At 34.0% G+C, this 21,239-nt stretch overlaps 1 protein-coding gene across 4 annotated transcripts in view; it reads left to right on the forward strand.

The window, feature by feature from the left end:
* LINGO2 (leucine rich repeat and Ig domain containing 2) overlaps positions 1-21,239 on the forward strand; it is a 1,250,024-nt gene that overhangs the window by 526,084 nt on the left and 702,701 nt on the right. For all 4 annotated transcript variants that reach the window (XM_023203903.3, XM_023203904.3, XM_023203902.3 and 1 more), the window contains one exon: positions 20,624-20,704. The gene's annotated coding sequence lies outside the window, so the exon portion shown is untranslated. The remainder of the gene's footprint in view (positions 1-20,623; positions 20,705-21,239) is intronic.

Raw genomic sequence — 21,239 nt, forward strand, 5'->3', positions numbered from 1 at the left:
TTGCTTTACCTGTTCTATATACTGAAATTTCTCTTCAACAATTATTTACAATAATGGTGCACTTAATAACCATGGAATGGCAGTGTGTTTGTGTAAGTCTCTGTATAAATACAAATGGAATTAAGCTATTATGCTCTATTAATCTTAAGAGTGAGTTGTTAGAATGAGAAGGGTTGTGAGGGATCTGAAAGATTCATTGTCAGGAGGAGAGGAGAAGAAACAATAGATTAAAGGACTGGGGAATTCACCTGATTAAGTGGGAATAGAAGAAGATAGAAAGAAGAGAGTAAGTAAAAGACAGAAATTCCAAAGACAAAGTATGTCTTTTATTGTTTTGATAAAGGTCTCCCCTAGAAACAACTTTGAAAACTATTCTAGAAACTATTCATGAATGGAAAGTAAAGTTTTCCAGAAAATGACTACAACAAATTTTCCTAATAAGAAATGAAGAAAGCCTTACCCAGGGAAATGGAAGTAGGTAACTGATAGTCAGAAATGATACTATCTTATCTTATATACATTGCATTCATTTTCTTTTACTACATAAGAAATTGCCACGAGTGTAGCAGCTTGAAACAGTATGCATTTTTATCTCACAATTTTTATGGGTCAAGAATCTGGGTACATCTTAGCTGTTTCTTTTTCTCATAGGTCACCCAAGGCTGTAATCAAAGTGTGGGCTGCAGAATGTCTTTTGGTTTTTTTTGTTTGTTTGTTTGTTTGTTTAATTTCCAACTTTTATTTTAACTTCAGGGGTACATGTGCAGATGTGCAAGTTTGTTACATAGGTAATGTGTACCATGGTGGTTTGCTGTGCAGATCATCTCATCGCCTAGGTATTAAGCTCAGCATCCATTAGCTATTTTTCCTAATGCTCTCCCTCCTCCTACCCCACACCCTCCAACAGGCCCGAGTGTGTGTTATTCCCTCTCATGTGTCCATGTGTTCTCATCATTCAGCTCCCACTTATAAGTGAGAACACGTGACATTTGATTTTCTGTTTCTGCATTAATTTGCTGAGGATAACGGCTTCCAGTTCCATATATGTCCCTGCAAAGGACATGATCTCATTCCTTTTCATGGCTGCATAGTATTTCATAGTAAATATGTACCACATTTTTTTTTTTTTTTTTTTTTTTGAGATGGAGTGTTGCTGTCTCACCCAGGCTGGAGTGCAGTGGCGCACTCTCAGCTCACTGCAAGCTCTGCCTCCTGGGTTCACACTATTCTCCTGCCTCAGCCTCCTGAGTAGCTGGGATTACAGGCATCCGACACCACGCCCAGCTAATTTTTTGTATTTTTAGTAGAGACGGGGTTTCACTAGGTTAGCCAGGATGGTCTCGATCTCCTTACCTCAGGATCCACCTGCCTCAGCCTCCCAAAGTGCTAGGATTACAGGCATGAGCCCCCGCACCCGGCTTACCACATTTTTTTATCCAGTCTATCATTGATGGTCATTTAGGTTGACTTCATGTCTTTGCTATTGTGAATAGTGCTGTGGTGAACATCCACATGCATGTATCTTTATAATAGAATGATTTATATTCCCTTGGATATATACCCAGTAATGGGATTGCTGTGTCAAATGGTATTTCTGCCTCTAGGTCTTTGAGGAGTTGCCACACTGTCTTCCACAATAGTTGAACTAATTTGCACCCCCACTAACAGTGTGAAAGTGTTCCTTCTTCTTCACCACCTTACCAGCATCTGTTGTTTTTTAACTTTTTGATAGTAGACATTCTGAATGGTGTGAGATGGTATCCCATTGTGGTTTTTATTTGCATTTGTCTAATCATTTGTGATGTTGAGCTTTTTTCATGTTTTTTGGCTGCATGTATATCTTATTTTGAGAAGTGTCTGTTCGTGTCTTTTGTTCAACTTTTAATGTGGTTGTTTGTTTTTTACCTGGAGGCTAAAATGGGTAAGATCCACTTCCAAGATCAGTGAGCTCTTTGTCAGGTTCATTATTTTGCAGTTCAAGCACAAAAAGTCCTGGTTTCTTGATGGCTGTAGCTGGGGGTAGTCCTAAATTTCTGTTGATTCCCTTCAGCTCCTAAGAGCTACCTACAGTTCCTAAACATTTTACTTGGAGTTCCTTGAGATGTGAATTTCCCTAATATGGCCACTTACTTCATCTGGATGAAAAAGACTAGAGGAGACTAGAGCAACTGTATTATAAGACAGTCTTACATAATCATGGAAGTGATGGCATCCTGCTATCTTTACCATATTCTGTCAGTTAGATGTCAATCACATGCTCATCAAGATCAAGGGAAAGGGATTTTGCAAGATCATGAACACCGGCAGATGAGGATCAGGGGCTGCCATGCAGTACATCCCCTCAACACATTAATGAATCAAAATGAGCTAAGGGGAAAACGACAGACAGATGGCATGTTATAGGAAGTTATGTGCACAGCTATCCATATAGTAATAATGAAACTACACACTGGAATCTGAAATACGGCTTTAGTGGGTACCTGTGTTAGTGCCTTGAAAGTCACTCACAGTAGAGATTCCTTTCTATTCAGCTTGCTTAGTAGTTTACACATAGGTTATTATATCTGCCTGCCTGCACTTAGTTGTGTTGACAATAAATTAATGTAATAACTAGTTCTGTTGTTTAAACGAGTTTATTTTTAAATGACAAACACAGGTTTTAGGCTTTTGAATGGCAGCTACACCTGCATTCTTCCTCGGGCAATTTCCCTTAGCAGGAACCATGTCACCTGAAGCAGTGACATTCCTCCATTTAAAGGAGTGTGCTTAGAGATAACATTGACAGCATGAGATTTTAGGTTTAGAAAAAGCCTGAGGCAAACAGATTATGTTTAGGCACTGAAAAAACACAGACACATTATTCAGTTTGTGCCCAAGCAAGCTAATTTATTCCAAACTTGTGAAGCTTTGTTTTGATAACTTCTGGGCTTGTTCTTGGCTCAGTGAGCCTTTGACTGAGAAGGATTTAAGGCTTTCCTTCTAAGTGTTCTCCTTTGTCATGACAAATGCTATTTAAAAGACTAATGAACTGAGATCATAAGGAGAATCCTTAAAGGAGTTTAATGGGGTCATTGTGATACACCCTGCCAGAGGTACTGTATTTCTGCCTTACAGTGTTTACTGTAGCCTGCAGCAACTCTATATGTGAAGTTTCCATTTTTATTATATGAGTAAATAGAGGAGTGTGCATACAACTGTTTGAAGGGATGAGATTTTGGTGTGAAATTTTTAGAACTTTTTCAAAGTTAAGTAAACTTTTTGGAAGGTTTCACACTATTTACTTTTGTCTGTGTTTTATGCAGCTGACACATTTCTCCTCTTTCCCATTCACAGAGTCTTTGCTCATAACTTAGAAGTTTTTCAATTGTGATTTGGGTACAATCGTTATATCTTACTGTAATGAAACTATGTTAGTGTATAGCCCTGTTTCAGGAAATAAGAAATAAAATAAAATTGGCATCAAAATATTGAATTGTACATTTCCATTAAAACAACTGAATAAAAATAAACAAAAAAAAAAATCACCTTAATTGTCAGGCCTTTTTCATACAGTTATTGAGCTTGAGCCTGCATTGATTTTTTGAGTATCCATGTGCATAGAGCTTACAGAGATTAATGTGATAGATGGAGCAAGCACATTGTTGTATAAGACAGATCTGAGAGAGAAAGAGAGGACAAATGACCTACATATGTTCACTCAAATGAGTAGTGAGGACAGCTGACTCTTATGACCAATAGTCTTTCTCTCTCTTTTTTCAGAAGACATATTACAGTTCAGTTTCTGGCATAGTATTTATGGTAAGCCTCTGTTTCTCATAATCTCTGCCTTTGACATTTTAAGAATGACCAAGGAATTTCACTTGGCATGACTGTTTAGTTGAAACTTAAATATAACACTGAAAATTAACATGAAGTCAATCTTAACTATACTGAAAATGAAACACTACACTTACGCCTAAATCATTAGCTTAAAGTGAAGCTATAAATGGGAGAACTATATTCAAGAATATCAAGAATGCCTCCCTCTCCACTGCAATATCATTCATATTTCTTACCTATGTAAACGCTGTGCTCAGCCATAAATAGGAGCTGACATGTTATCTGGGTATGAATAAATCAGTGTTTTCTATTCTGTGTAATTTACTGACTTCCACACATAGTTTGTTTCTCAGTTATAATGTTTATTTTAATCAAATTTCATTTGTCCAGGTGCGTTTTTACTATCTCCTCTGTCTGAATATGGTCAGTGATGTAACTATCTTGAAAAGTACCATAAAAGTAGAGTAACCACTCATCCCCTTTAAGTTGAATACCTACTACAGATGTGACATAGAATTTGAAATGAAAGATCTTTTAAAGGCATCTTTTTCTTATATTCAGCATAAATTCCACCGTATCAAAATTGAATCTTCAGTAGGACATGGGTGTTTAAATACTCCTATTACCAGAAATGATTCCTATTCCAGTGTAATTTAAGCCAAGGAAACAAGACCGGAAATGGATATTCCAATAAGCTCAATTTATCGGACAAAGGTGTCCATTGGATGTAAACCTGCATTTAGAGGCTTGTTACTGTCTCTAGAAAGTGGTAAAATATAGGACTAGGTGTAGAAGTTGACTATTCATTGCCAAAAAATAAATAAAAGTATAGTCATGGATTAATGCAGGTGTTTTGCTTGCCATTTATAGATCTATGTCGTTTGAAAATGGTCCCAAGATTGTACTCTATGAAATGAAATCTTACTTGAGGACATTTGAATATTGATACAAATTTTCCACCTGGTGCTTCAGTCAAACATTTACGCTGTTAGTGTTCTGGCTAATTTTGAGCTATTAAAAGCCATAAAAATTAGTTTTCTATTTTAATGAGCTCTTTTGCACTATAGTAACTTTAAAATGTCACTTTAATCAATAATATGTACAGTACCAGAGCCTTTGGGCATATGAAATGTCAGTTGTTTAATTTTAAAAAATGAATATTGCCCTTACAAAATCATCTGGTCAAGCATTTGCATTATATTACACTTAGCACAAAGACTTACATTGTACTTAGAATTTCTTCATCAATTATATAAAGAAGATGTAAGGCTTGAGGATATTTATGTGTAATATCCAATTACAAGACCTTAGGGCCAGATCAATTTCCCCAATTTCTGCCCCATATCTGGACAGAAAGAAAGAAAATAAAGCTATTTTAAAACTATCCAATGTATACTGCTAGAATGTTTGGTTATTGATTTTCTCTCTCTCTTTTAAACACACACACACATCATATATGTTATATATAAATAAATCTTTATGCAGCCACACACTACTCATCTTGATATAGTCTTTACTGTAGTTATGACTTTTAGTACAAACCTTACCAATAATGGTGCAATTGAGTAGTCATAATAGAATTTGAGGAATGGTGAGGAAATATGTATGTCTAGACTCACATACCTGCACACATACAAGATATACAAATAAATATGTGGATGAATTTTTTCCGTATCTGTAGATTATTTTTAGGATCTCTGACTTTGAGTATGTGACAAGTTGAAACTGGCAATTTTACTGTAAGGAGTTTTAGGGAGAACTTCAAAGATAAAGGAGTTATTCTCCACTCCAAAATGACTAAAACAAAAATAATGACTGGCCCATGTGAACATCAATTATGAGAGAGACATGACATCATATGTTTCCAAAGATATATGAGTATAATAGATTCAAATGAAAGTCTCAAATGGAAATCAAATACACATCTTTTTCTATGAGTAAGTGTACGAAAAGTTATTATTATAAAAGCAGAAATTTAATGACAACTAAAGATTACCTTGTAAAGTACATCTATTTTTTGTTATAATGTTAACTGATAAATACAGCTATCAACTACTGTTTACTAAGCACTGTGCTTTGACTATAAATCTCTAATTCTTTAGTGAAAAGGGTCAGGGTAGGAAAAAAAGAGATGGTAGAAAGATGGTGCTCCTCTATTCACAAATAGCAAAGACATGTAATAAACCTAAATGCTCAATGCAGATTGGATAAACAAAATGTCTTACATATACAACATGGAATACTATGCAACCATAAAAAAGAATGAGATCATGTTCTTTGCAGCAACAGGGACAGAGCTAGAAGCCATTATCCTAAGCAAACTAATACAGGAACAGGAAACCAAATACCACATGTTCTCATTGAGAGGAGGAAGAGGATCAAAAAATTACCTATCATGTATTAGGCATATTCCCTGAGTGATGAAATAATCTGGACATCCAACCCATGCAACATGCAATTTACCTGTATAACAAAGCTGCACATGTACCCCTAAACCTAAAAATAAAAGGTTAAAAAAGAAAAAAAAAGGTCCAGGTGCAGTGTCTCATGCCTTTAATCCCAGCACTTTGGGAGGCTGAGGCGGACAGATCACTCTTTGAGGTCAGGAGTTGAAGACCAGCCTGGCCAAGATGGTGAAACCCTGTCTCTACTAAAAATACAAAATTTAGCCTGGCATGGTAGTGTGTGCATGCGGTCCCAGCTACTTGGGAGGCTGAGGCAGGAGAATCACCTGAACCTGGAAGGCGGAGGTTGCAGAGAATCACTTGAACCTGGGAGGCAGAAGTTGCAGTAAGCTCAGATGGCGCCACTGCACTTCAGCAGGCCGGGTGACGGGCGCATTGGCTCGCGCCTGTAATCTCAGCACTTTGGGAGGTTGAGACAGGCGGATCACGAAGTCAGGAGATTGAGACCATCCTGGCTAACACGGTGAAACTTCGTCTCTACAGAAAATACAAAAAAATTAGCTGGGCGTGGTAGTGGGCGCCTGTAGTCCCAGCTACTCAGGAGGCCGAGGCAGGAGAATGGCATGAACCCGAGAGAGGGAGCTTGCAGTGAGCCGAGATCGGGCCACTGCACTCCAGCCTGGGCGACAGAGCGAGACTCTTGTCTTAAATAAATAAATAAATAAATAAATAAATAAATAAATAAATAAATAAAAATTAAAAAATATAAACATTTTAAAACCTGGTCTCCCCTGAAAATATTGTTAATTTATTGTATGCATACAATGGAAATAAAATTACTTACTGGGTACAAAATGTGTTTAAAATTGTAAAATTTTACATTTTTTGCAAAAAAAAAATGTTTTTGAAATTTTTGAATTTCAAAAAGAAGTTTTGATTTATAAAAGCAGGAAACCAAAAGCTTAATAAATCCTCATGTATTTACAGAGTAAGAGTACTTAATAACGAGTCTGTTGTTTGACCCCATGTGAGACATGGCTACAATGCAGGAAAGAAAGGAGAAAAGGAAATTCATTAATATCTAATGAGCATCTACTATGTGTTACACATGCAGTTTCTCTTATGCTGTCTCTGCAAAACTAAGGAAGAGCTAGACATGCTTGCCACATAGCAGATGCTGAATGAGTGAATGACAAACTTTCATGATAAAGTTTGATTGCATTTCATGTTAGATTTTTTATCATGGTTGTATAAATAAAATATAAACAAGATTATTTCATTCAGAAAAGAAATATTTAACCCTGGCTCTAAGATGGGCATCTAGGAGAGAACTGTATTAAGCTATGGTTTTGATTAACAGGTAAATATTGTATACAAAATAGTTGCTATGAAATAAGATAAATGTGATAATAGAGGCATGTATCTAATTGTTTGGTGGCATAAAGGAGGGAATGAGCAACGTTCCTATTGCTTGGGGTAGGAAAACTTAGAAGGCTTGAATTAAGAGTGATTTGTGCCAAATTGTGAAAAATACTATGATCGTCCCATGAAAGAAACACAGTGCAAAACCAGACAGGTTTTGTCAAAGATGTGCCCATACAGATATTGAGATGGAGTTCACAGGAACATGGTGGTACAAAACTGGGCTAAAAAATTAGTTTGGCTCATCTATCTTGCTTAGGTTATATGACTTGTGAAATTTTTTTTTCAACCTTTGTAATCAGTAACAGCAATACAATAGGGTACGAGTACACTGATTTAAAATGAAGCACAAGTACTGGGCAAAGAATTGGGTACATTAAAAAAACATATGCATACAAGCAAAAATTACCAAAAATAGGCTATAGTATGTTTAGCTGTGAGGTTCTTTCTGTTATTATCTCAGGACAGGGAAAGTGGGAATATTTAAAATTGTTATTTTTAGCTGTTCTCCGGTTTTATCACTCTACCAAATAACTGCATACTTTACATCAGAGAATATGTGTTTTGTTATCCTTCATTCAAAGACATCTCACCGTGGCTTTGGTTAAAATTTGAATTTCTTTTCAATTCCTGTGTTTTAAAAATAATAAAAATGTATCTGCCATAGAGAGAAACAACTTTCTATAATTATATTTTAATATGAAATTCTTCCTATTATTTAACTCTGAATGAATACCTTTTATTAAATATCTTCAAAATAATCTAAAAGCATATCAATATTCATAATTAATGTCGTTCACTAACCCCTTGCAAATTATTTTAAATATATGACAATCCATTTAGAATGACCAAAATTGCCTAATTTTGTATCAATTTCAATCATATTGCTGCAAACACAATATATAGACTGATGACTATAGAATTACATCTATAATCATGATATTATCTTATAAAAGTATCTGACAAAATGAAAAATGATATCAAAAGTCTTAGGAAAGTAAATTAAAACCTCCTCAAGATTCCTAAGCAATATTCCATGTTAATAAAAATCATGTAAAAGGTCTAAAGATGACCTGTACAAAAGTGAATCAAGACTTTGGTTATGACTCTTTCATTAACAGATTATTTTGCAAGAAGTGAAATTTAAAGCAAATATTTGACAAGGCCACAGACATGCAAGTCAGGCACAGTCCAGTGACTACAGAACAGGTTCAGGAAAGGCCATTGTGTTAATAGTTAGGTTTCATGAGCTTTTTTCCAAAACCTGCCCAATCCTTTTCAGGGCTTCAGTAATGCTCCAGTGTTCAAGTGACAGAACAGTGTCATTGAAAGAGACTGATATAAGTTTACAGATCCATTTTTTATAAAGGACAGCATATAGGATCAAGAATCAGCAATTCCAGGAAAATGCTGAGTATAAATCTAACAGCTATGCACAAGCATTGGCAATAATATCCTCTGAGGGTGAAACAAGTCAGAAAACACTTACTGTGTAGGATCTGGAAGTCAAAGTTCTGCTGCCATTTCAGCTTGCTGTCAGTAAGTCACTCTACCTCTCTGTATCTCTACTTCTTGATATGTTCAAACATGATTTGAGATCAGAATGTGTTATGGGTCCATTTAGACTTGATTTGAGATCAGAATGTGTTATGGGTCCATTTAGACTAAAATTATTTTATAGTTGATTGAATCATAAGCTTTCACTTAAGAGAGGCTATTTCTCTTTAGTCTCTATTCTACTTCCTATTCTGTGTTGTAGATTTTTCTTTCAAAATTCTCCAACCTAGTAATTAGTACTTAGTAATAGTACTTAGGCCAAACTATTTTTGGATTATAGGTAAAGGAACACAGTTTGGGAAAATACTCTGAATATAATATGGTACATCTGCGGAGATGTGAAGGTAACCCAGGAATTGATTCAGCCAGTGTAGCTTTAACCCTCTAAGTGTGGGTCATCAGTTCCAGCCCCTTTTCTTCTTGGAGATATTTCACCCATTCCCATATCCCTTTTTCCTTACTACTTCCTTTATGTTTGTTTGTTTCATTTTCCACCTCCCCTGCTTGTCTGTTTGCATTCTATAAAAGGTCTAAAGCCGTAGTAGTAGGGGTGTGATAAGAAATTTTGCACTGCCAGTTGGAATGGCTTCTATGAGGACACCACAGTATGGGGTTGGATTGTTGCTATTATTGCCCTTTCTCAGAGGAAGAAGTTAAAAGGAGCTGCCCTTTAGAACCTTCTGGTTACCAACCTCCAATTAACTTTTTCAGGAAAAGACACCCTATTGTATCTGGCATAGCAGAGTTTGTGATACATGAATTTTTTTCAGGGTACTCACTTATTCCTGCTTGTCTTCTGCATGCAAGAATGAATTTAGACCCTTATCTCACACTATATACAAAAATCAACTTAAATTGGATTAAAGACTTTCATATAAGATGTGAAACTTCATAACTACTTGAAGAAGACATGGAAAAGTTCCATGACACTAATCTGGGCAATGATTTTTAAGATATCATCCCCTAAAGTATAAGTAAAAAAAGGGAAAATAGACTAATGGTGTTATATAAAACTGAAAACCTTCTGCGCAGCCAAGGAAACAATGAACAGAGTAAAGAGACAACCTATGAAATGGGAGAAAATATTTACAAACCACATCTCTGACAAGGGGTTAATGTCAAAAATGCATAAAAAATTCACAAAACTCAATAGCAGGACAACAAATCACCTGATTTTAAAATGGGCAAAGGATCTGAACAGACATTTCTCAAAGTAAGGCATATAAATAGTGAACAGTTATAGAAAAAAATGCTCACAATCACTAATAATCAAATAAAAGCAAGTTAAAGCCACAATGAGCTAACACCTCACACCTGTTAAAATTGTTATGATAAAAAAGATGACAAATAACAAGTGTTGAAGAGGATGTAGAGAAAGGTAATCCAGTTGGAAATATAAATTAACACAGCCATTATGGAATACAGTATGATGGTTTATCAATAAATTAAAACTAGAATTACCATACAATGCAGCTATCCCACTACTGGGTATATATCCCAAGGAAATAAAATCAATATGTTGAAGAGATGCCTGCGTCTCATGTTTATTGCAGTATTATTCACAATGGCCAAGATATGGAATCAACTTAATTGTTTCTCATCAGATGAATGAATACAGAAAATGTAAATATACACAACAGAATACTTCCCAGTCTCTTAAAAGAAGGAAATTCTGTCATATGCAACAACATTGATGAGCCTGGGGGACATCGTGTTAAGTAAAATAAGCCAGGCACAGAAATACCAATATATCATGATTTCACTTATATGTTAAATCTAAAAAAATGGAACTCAGAAGTAGAGAGCAGGTGTGGTGAGTGCAGGGCAGAGTTGAGGAGATGTTGGTCAAGGTATACTAGATTTCAGTTAGGTAGGAAGAATTAGTTGCAGAGATTGAATGTAAAACGTGATGACTATAGTCAATAACACAGTCACCTAGAATGTAATTCCAGATATAATCCAATAATTGTATCTGGAAATTGCTAAGGGAATAGATTTTAAATGCTTTCACCACAAAAAAAAAAAAAAGGTAAGTATGTGAAGAAATGAAATGTATATAGTAATTATGCTATTATACATTAGCCATTCCAGAGTGTGTACATATTTTGAAGCATGTGGTACTTGATAAATATATGTAATTTTTATCAATTAATATAAATGAATACATAAATAAAAATGTTTAAAAAGGACCAAATTAATATTCTTAAAAAAGCAGAACAAAGCAACTCAGTAGGCTTCAGTATAACGCTTTCTTTTCATGTTTTTATCTCCAATAGCTACATTTAAATAGAAGTATTAAAAATTATAAACCCTCTTTATTATTATTATTTCTATATGTGAGGTGATGGTTGTTTCACAAGTGTAAAGTTATCTTCAGACTCATGAAGTTGTATACCTTAAATATGTACAGCTTTCCGTATGCCAGTCATACCTCAAAAAAGTGTTATTTCTGCTTTTTAACAGTTAGGAACTCTAGGTATCTGGCATCTTATACTTTCCATTTTGAGGATTGGAATAGCAGTAGTTTTCTCAAAAGCATCAGCAAGACATCCTTATTGATTATGCATCATAAGGTGACATCTACACAACAGCAATGCAAAGAAATCAGAACCAAAGTTACAAGATTAGAAGATAAATCATGTGGGAAGCTGAGTTTTGAGATTTTCTTGGAATAAAGTCTAGCCCCAAGGAACTGTGTTGTAGCTTTGATAATGATGAAAAGATTTCTTTAAAACTTAGAAACATTATATTAGAATTTTTTTTCTGAAAGTCATCAAAGTTTTTGTACTCACTAACGACCCAATTTGCCAGTAATGAAAGAAGATGAGATGACCCACCACAAATTTCTCTAAGTGTTTTACAGTCATTTCTCAAATATCTTTGAATTGAGAAACAGTTGAGTGAACACGATATCAAAATTTTCTTTAGATCCAGGGAAACTTCTAAAGAAGTGAAGCAGACTGCCACATATTATATGATTTTGTGGATATCAAAGATCCACCCTCCCCAAAATCGCTGATCTATAGTATTTTATTTTAAAATTATTTATTCTGTGTATTTGTAGATTCACACATTTATTTAGCTGATTAATTAAATAAATATGTAATGAGTTTTTCTAAGGAAAGTACTGTTGAGGCACCAAGTTTGTGGTTGGGTAACGATATAGCCAGGGCTCCTGCTCATCTTAAGTTTGCATGTTTATCAGGAAAGCAAAATATAATCAAAAGATTACTCAAATAAATATGATTTCACTTAGTATTGACAGTTCCATTCATTGAGTATTTGATGTACAAAGCCCTATTCTGAGTGCTTAGTTGTATTAACTCACTTAGTCCTCACAACCATCCCTTTAGGTACATGATGTTGTATCTGATTTTATAAATAAGAAAACTAGAACATAACAAGGATTACAGCTTTCCTAACACCATGCAGTCTAGCAAGCGATGCACTCAAAATTTAAACTCAGTAAGTCTGGACATAAATCTTGAGCTCAAAACCACTCTATTATTATGAAAAAATGACAGGGATGAAAACTTCAGGAAACCAAACAATATCAAAAGGCACTCCCATTTAGAAAGAGGTATTCATTTGGAAGTGGCGTTTAAGCTGATACCTAAGGAAAGAAGGAAATGACTAAGCAAGGAATGGAAAGAGGATTGCTCTAACGGTGGCAACAGGCCATGTAAGGGCTTTGAAATAGAATGAAGCTTTCAGCACAGATGGAGCCTGGTGAGAGCATGCCAGAAAGCGAGGTTGACTGTGACCAGATCAGGCCAGGCCTTTTAGATTTAACATTTAAAAATAAAGATTTTTTTTTTTAATAAATATTCAAAGCACCACAGGAAGTCATTTGTGGAAAGACATGATCCAATTGATATTTTAAGATAATTTTGGTTGGAAGATATAGAATAGATTGAAAGGGCAGGAGCTCAAGAAGAAAGACTAGTTAGGAGACCATCAGAATAATCCAGGAGAAAGGTTGGAGTGGGTATGGCAGTAATAATGATAACATGTAGATGGGTTTTGGATGCTTCTGGGGAGTTGAGAGAGAAGGAGGAACTCAGGACGTCCCAGGATATTGGCTTCTTGGTTTGGATTTCTGGTTTATAGTGTTAGTGCCTGATCTTCCTACCATTAGAATTACTATCCTGAATTATGGTATTTTCTATCAAAAACCTGTGTTAAAGTTACCTATATTAAATGAAATTACAATGGATTTTTTCATTAGAGGAGTTTATTAAAGGACTGTAGCATAAAAGGCTTTAATGAATATGAATATAGGCAGTTGTAAATAGAACACAGGTGGCCAGGGATCAAGGGATTATGTGAGAGTGTTAGTGTAGTTGAAGGTGAGAGTGTGAATCCACTGAAAATGTGTGCTGAATCAGGACTAGTGTGTGAAGTTTGCACTTCCAGCCAAGATATGCAGAAATACCAGTGCTCATATAAGCCTCTTTCTTTATTAATCACTCATACAACAAATATTCCTTGGATACTGGCTTACTTTGTCTTAGATGCTTTACCAATGAATATGAGACAAAATAAGCAGGAGTAGCCCATGCCTTCAGATAGCTTCAGCTCTGTTGTTTCTCACTCACTATTTCTGCCACTCTATCACATTTTTAATGAATTGATGTTTTTTGGTCAAGAGCAGTTGCGATGGTTAAGGAACATGTCTGCACAATTGTTATCTGAATGCCATTATTGGTATCTTTTAATCAAAGATAGTGCAGCGATTCTTAGTAGCTCAGACTCTGAAGTCAAACCACCTTGGTTTAAATCTTAGCTCTTTACTTGCCTGGTTAGTTAATCCCTCTGTGCCACAACCTTGTATCTTTCAATTGGGATAACATAATATATTTGGGCTGTTGTGAGAATTAACCATGCAAATAAATGTAATGTAGATAGAACAGTGCCTGGCATATGGAAAGCATTCCGTAACTGTTAATTATCGCTATTATTTTGCTATTGTGATTCAAGACACAAAAGTTTTGTGTACGTGTTTGTTTGTGTGTAATTTAAAGAGATAGATTTTATAAACGTGTTTTAAGCCTAAACAAAATACACCATCCACTTAGGAAAATGTGTGGCTATAGTAGAATTTCAACTTTTAAAAATTTAAACACAATGAAAATTTTTAACTTGATTAACCTAATAAAAAGACAACGATGTATGGCTTTCCCTCTTGGGTTTTCAAAAGATTAAAGCAAATAAAATGCCAATATCCAATCATGTACATCTCTAAAAAGGCAAGAACAAAAGGAAATGTAAGCCACCAAAGCAATCCAGAGTGAAGTCCTCATAAATCTTCTTGGAGCCACCACCTGTTACCACCACCACCACCAACAACAACAACACATATTTTTAAAGCAGGCAACTTAAAAAAGAAAAGTCAAAATGTCTTCTTTTATTATTTTATTACTGGATTTATTTACTGAAGAACAGGCTATATGCATTATATACTAAAATAGGATTTAGAATTTAGTGTAGTAAGAACGTAAGATTCTCTTTTGTTATAATTTATGACAACGTGTTTCAGGTGGCATCTATAGAGACAGTCAATCAAGTAGTACTGTCATTGTGCTTTTTTTAAGTTGAAAAAAATGTTTGTTTTTGATACTAAGAAGTTCAGTGAATGACAGAGTCAAATTACTCACTGAACATATTTTTTCTATGTTCCTGTTTTCTCTCTATTTCTCCAGCAAATGGTATAAGTAATTTGCTGTCTTAAAATTAGACATTATATAATTTAATTCTTAATATTAGCATAACTATTTGTACCATTAGAATTAAGAATTTATATGGCTATTTTGTTATATTAGAGTTAAAATTGAATTAATGGCATGTTTCAGTTTTTCTATTCTAATGGAAAAGTAATATTAAATATAAGTTCCAAGGAAATGTCATTTCTGTTAGGTCATTTTGTTAGGATATCATATTATTAATTAAAACAGCTAGATTTCATGTAAAATGCCTTGTTTAAAATGTTATATTTTTGTAGACTTTTGTATGTCTAAAACTTAATATTAATAGGGAAACAGATAATATTGCATTTTAATAACTGTCCTTTCAAAGAGCCAAAATAACAAATAAGAGAAAGAGCAAGCTTTTATTTAGAACTTGAGTTTTATTTAACCATCATGAAATATTGATAATAAAACACTAAATCATCCCACTTTGGTCAACTGCAATGATAAGAGGTTTCGAGTTTTATTAAGCACCATTGCATTCAACATAATGTTTCTTCCCAGTCGTTCCATGTCCAAACCCTTTCATTTTTGATACTTTAAAGGCAGTGATAAATAATGGAAAGATCTGTAATCATGAGAAAATAAATGCCTCATTTTCTGAGTCTCAGTTATATATTTGTAAAGTGGGATAATACCACCTTTCTCACATAATTTATTTTGTGATGAATAAGTTAAATAATGTTTTTAAAGCACTAGGTATCATATCTAGGTACATGGTAGGCATGTTATTTATCTTCTTCCTTCTATTCTGTAACTGAAAATAAAAACACATAATATGACAGAAGATGCGGATTACATATAAGAATTCAAAATACTTGGTCTACTCAATGTATGAGAGACCCTCTTTCCCCAATGTAGTGCAGACCATTTCTGTAGGTCACATTCTACGCTCTCCAAAATGTTGATGGAGCTTCAAGTGAGAGGCTGCAGATCACTTGGATGATCCTTAAGTTATGCTGTTTTATTAGCCTTATGCAATCATCCAAGAAATTTACCAGCCAGACCTTTTGACCATGATGAACCCTGCATCATGTGTGAAAGCCTGTGTTATGCCATGTGAAATGCTCTAGGCTACTACATGTAAAGTATGAATAATAATAAATAAACATTTAAATAAATTAAAGGATTCATTTCTTTTTGAGAGAAGATGTCATATAGTATAAATTTTCTCTGGAAAAGTATTCTCCCTTTTTCCCCACCTTGAAATAAAGTGTGAGAATCACTATAAAATGTGGTGGAAAAAGAGAAAATGGTAAAAATGTGTACCTTTTTCTTTAAAGCAGGGGTTTTCAAATCTTCTCTGAAACAATTGTCGAGACATAATTAATAACTACAGACTATTTCCACCTAGAAACATTCAAGTGTAGGTTGATATTCTTCCTTCTAAAACTTCAACTGAAGTTCGAGGGAGATTGTTTCCTTCTTTTTCAAATTATTCCTAGCATATCACTGTAAACCTAAATGATATACTTACCCCAGTTTGAATCAATTTAAAGTATTGTTTATCCTTAAAGATGATTACATGTATTGTATAAGAAGTCAACACAGCCACAGTTATTATTTTATCAATTGCATTTACATATTGCTGGCCTTGAATTTAGAGTCACGTTTGTTTGAAGTTTAAAAATATTAATCCTCTATAGTTACTGTTACAGCATGTTCACTACCTCTCTTTAACATTATTTTCTCTCTTAACCATTATATCATGATGACTATGAGACTGAATCTATTTTTTTTAATTAGATACACTCACTGCTTTAGATTTTATTGATCATCCTAAGCATACAGATGAATTTTATTTTTTTTTTACACATGGTTTGGGGGTATCTTTTGTCTGTTAACTACTTTAAAATACACATTCATCAAATTCCCACTTTTTGTCTTTTTTTTAGAAACATTATCACTCACCTTGAATTGTGTCGATTAAAGTGTTCAGGATATAGCTTCTTAATGTTTCTGTTCTCAGTCTTGTCCCAGTTCAGTTGAACTACATCTACCAATTCTTAAGAAACTGATTTTCATATTTTCCTTTTTTATCCTCTGAACAATATTTATTATTATTATTATGACAGAGTCTCATTCTGTTGCCCAGGGTGGACGGTAGTGGTGCCATCTTGGCTCACTGCAACCTCTTCCTCCCGGGTTCAAGCGATTCTTCTACCTCAGCCTCCCAAGTAGCTGGCATTACAGGTACATGCCACCACACCCGGATTTTTTTTATTTTTATTTTTTATTTTTAGTAGAGACAAGGTTTCTCTGTGTTGGCCAGGCTGGTCTTGAACTCCTGACCTCAGTTGATCTGCCTGCCTCAGCCTTTGAAAGTGCTGGGATTACAGATCTGAGCCACTGCACCTGGCCTGAACAATATTTATTCTATTACTAATATCTTTCTGCTATTTCTCTAAATCATTTTGGTGAGAAGAATCTAATAAATCACATGATCTAGGATTACATCTGGGCCTGGCTTCTCATCTGCTGTTATCATTTAATACAGAATGTGATGCCCCATCACTGTAAATTTTGATTTACTTTTTTAGAAATTACAACTTTGGTTTCTTTTCTCCATTATTTTGTTATTAACCCACAAAACTCTGGAGGAATTTCTACTTGGAAATTGTACTACTTAAACTCCCCTTCAAAAAGTACCTTGCAAACACAATGCTATTATAAGTTTTATCAACACTTTTCACCCAACTTTTTTATCCACTCACTTGACCATTTAGTTTTCTTTTTAGAAAAATAGTCTCCTTTTAATCTTGTTTATCTTGTTTCTTCTTTTGCATTCATACTCCTTACTTCACCAACATAACTTATTTTTCACATCCCTCAAATAGCATTGGGTATTAGTTAAAATTATTTTCTTCCAAGGAATTAGGAATTTCTGGTTTGTGGGTTGTAAATATAGTGTACATTTCTTCTTCCTCAAAGAGATCATATATCTAATATATAAATATCATAAACAAAAGATCTTATGAGGTTTCAGGAATCTCTCCATTGTAATGCTAAAATTCACATTTCAAACTAATAGATCATGGATTTAGTTGAATAATTTTCACATTCCATATATATTTTAAAACACTCAATAAACACTTTAGACATTCAGAAAGCAATTTAGTCAAATTAAATATGTGGAACTTAAAACTTACAATGAGTAGGAAACAGCACTTTATTTCATGGAACATACAACTTATAATTTAAGATTTGTATGCTGAGATATCCAGTATATAAGCCAATGGTTGCAAAGTGTGACAGTGTACATATCTTGTTGATTAAATGAGATATGTATATGAAAGTGCCTATCACAGCACTTGTTACAGTGAGATTCCATTAAAGAGTTAGAGTTGTTTGCTATGGGTTTATAAATCATAAAATAAAGCAGGGCACAAAAAAGTGAATACTGTACAGATTTAGAAGGCAACCGGGCATTGGAGAATTTGAAGCATTCTCAAGAAAACAGGATGTTTCTGCAACATATGTAGAAATTCATAAAATGCAACGCAACCATTCCTGGTGTTTTAGGGTTTTTCTGCCTAGTGTCCTACTATTCTGAACAGATGAATGCTCACTTTCTTGCTAAAAGTGGTTGCCACTTTCTTTCTAAGTTTGTTTCCCCCTAGTGGAAGTGTAGCTTCTAATTTCTTTCTAGAACCTAACAGGATGTGTTATTCACTATACTGAATTTATTTGGCTATAAAGCATCTTTTTCTCAAAGTGAGTTGTAATACCTCCAAACAAACAAAAAAAACACACAATAAGAAATATATATATATTTAAAAATATATATATTCATATATATTTAATAATATATTGTATATAAAAATAAGAAATACATATATATATATATAATTCCTGATAGTAGCTTTCAGAAAAATTGAAATACTGTAATTTTTATAAATCCAACACTTAAATCATGAACTTATATGACTTCTCCTGTGATAAGAAAATGCTCATATATTTCTCCTGTGATATAGAAAATGCTATATATTTTCTATATATTTAGCATAATACATAGAAAATATATAAAATATATTTTATATATAAAATAATGCTATATATTTCTCCTGTGATATAGAAAATGCTCATATACTTTCTCCTGTGATAAGAAAATGCTCATATATTTATGTTCCAATCTTCTATATGTGCCTTGACAAAGTTATACTTCTTAGTTGAGTACCTTTTTTTTTTTAACTTTTATTTTAGGTTTGGGGTACATGTACAGGTTTCTTATATAGGGAATTGCATGTCACATGGGCTTCTTGTACAGGCTATTTAATCACCTGGTGAATAGGCATAGTACGTGATAGGTAGTTTTTTGATTCTCTCCCTCCTCCAACCCTCCACTCTTAATTAAATAGGCCCCCGTGTCTGTTGTTTCCTTCTTTGTGTCCATGTATTGTCATTGTTTAGCTTCCACTTATAAGTGAGAACATGTGGTATTTGGTTTTCTGTTTCTGTGTCTTTTTGCTTAAGATAATGGCCTCCAGCTCTGTCCATGTTGCTGCAAAGGTCATAATCTTTTTCTTTTTTATGGCTGCATAGCATTTTGTGTTGTATATACCACATTTTGTTTATCCAATCTGCCATTGATGAGCATTTAAGTTTATTATATGTCTTTGCTATTATGAATACAGGAGCACCATCTTTCTACCATCTCTCTTTATTCTACCTTGACCATCTTTGTCACCTGAAGAGTCAGAGGTTTAAAGGAAGGGTCAGGGATGTGCAGAGGGGAAAGGATGAGCAGACGTCCATGGTGCTGATTCACTGAGATTTGTTCCTGAATGTAACATGTGTGAGGCTTAGAGTAATGGGCATGTAGAAAAGGGATGCTATACAGTTGTCACGCTACATATTTGTGTATAGGAAACATGGGAAAGTGACAATATGCAGCAAGAAAATACTCATCTATGTTGCTTATTTTATTTATCTTTTATCAAGTAGATGGGAGAAAATAATGCTTTTTAAAAAAAGTTTCTTCCCCAGATAATTGAAACTGTAAAAGTTTGAGTTACTATATAATTTTCTACTGTATATACTATGTAGTATCTTGCTATTTTAGCAAGCATATCTATTTTATTTTCTATGTCTTCCTGAGGAAGATTCATAAAATGTAGGAAATGATAGCCATTCATTTGATAAGTTAAAAACTACCATATTGCATATTCACTTATCAGATGGATAACCATCATTTCCCACATTTTATGGCTCTTCCCTGGGAAATCTATGAGATATAAAGTAAGGATATTTGCTAAAATTTAGTTAAAGTAGCCAATGGTAAAAGCTAAACCCTCTACTTCTGATAACTTAGCATCATGATTAGAAAAATGATTTGATGTGGTAACACACATAAGAAAACATTTCATTTACAAATTATTTTGTTTTTATAATCCAAGAGCCTTTCTCAGTAAAATAACATGCTACTGTGTGGTTTGATATTTTGCAGTACGTCGTAATCTGGGGTCTATTTTAGTACCTTGGAAGTCCCAGACAGACATAATTTTCATTGCTATATTGCACATTTAACAAAAGCTATTATAACAGCAATATATAGTCAGGTACATTTTAAAAGGCAATGCAGAGTGATAATAAAAGTTTCATCGCTAATCGCCATCATTTGACAGAGACATGTATTGCTCTGAATATTCTCTTTCACCCTCTTGTTATTTGTAGGAATTGATGAGTGCCGTCAGAAAGCTGTATCGTGAGCTGCCTGCGCTTCTAAAGTATCCAGTGGATTTTTAATCACATGAGGTAAATGCCAAATTTATTTTAATTATATTTTCAGGATGAAATGAAATAGTATTTTTTATTTTAAAATGTATTTTTATTATACCAAGGAAGAGGACAATTTTATTTAATCATATATTTGATAATTTAATCAAGCATTTAATTAGTTCCTCTAATTTTTGTGCCCCAAAGTGACTGGAGGAAGTTATTGGCATGTTGACAATCCACTGCTGGCCTTATACATTTTTCTCTGTAAAGCTATTATATACGTGATGATGTCTCTGACAGTCTGTATACTGTTTGTGTTTGCTTAACGTCATATTTTATCCATTAAAACACCATTTTAGCATGCTTTAATATACCTTTGAAAGGGCGATGACTGAAGATGTTTCTTTATTAATACATACAACAAAAGTTGTGATATAAGAGGTATATAAATTTAAATTTGTATAGGAGGTATTGTACATTTTAAATGAAAACTGAGTTCTTTTACTTTTTATTTCCCCCAGTAATACTAATGGCCTTACAGTGGCTTGTATATATGTGACGGGAGTGACTT

Source organism: Piliocolobus tephrosceles, chromosome 14 (assembly GCF_002776525.5).
Source record: "Piliocolobus tephrosceles isolate RC106 chromosome 14, ASM277652v3, whole genome shotgun sequence".
NCBI classification, from domain to species: domain Eukaryota; kingdom Metazoa; phylum Chordata; class Mammalia; order Primates; family Cercopithecidae; genus Piliocolobus; species Piliocolobus tephrosceles.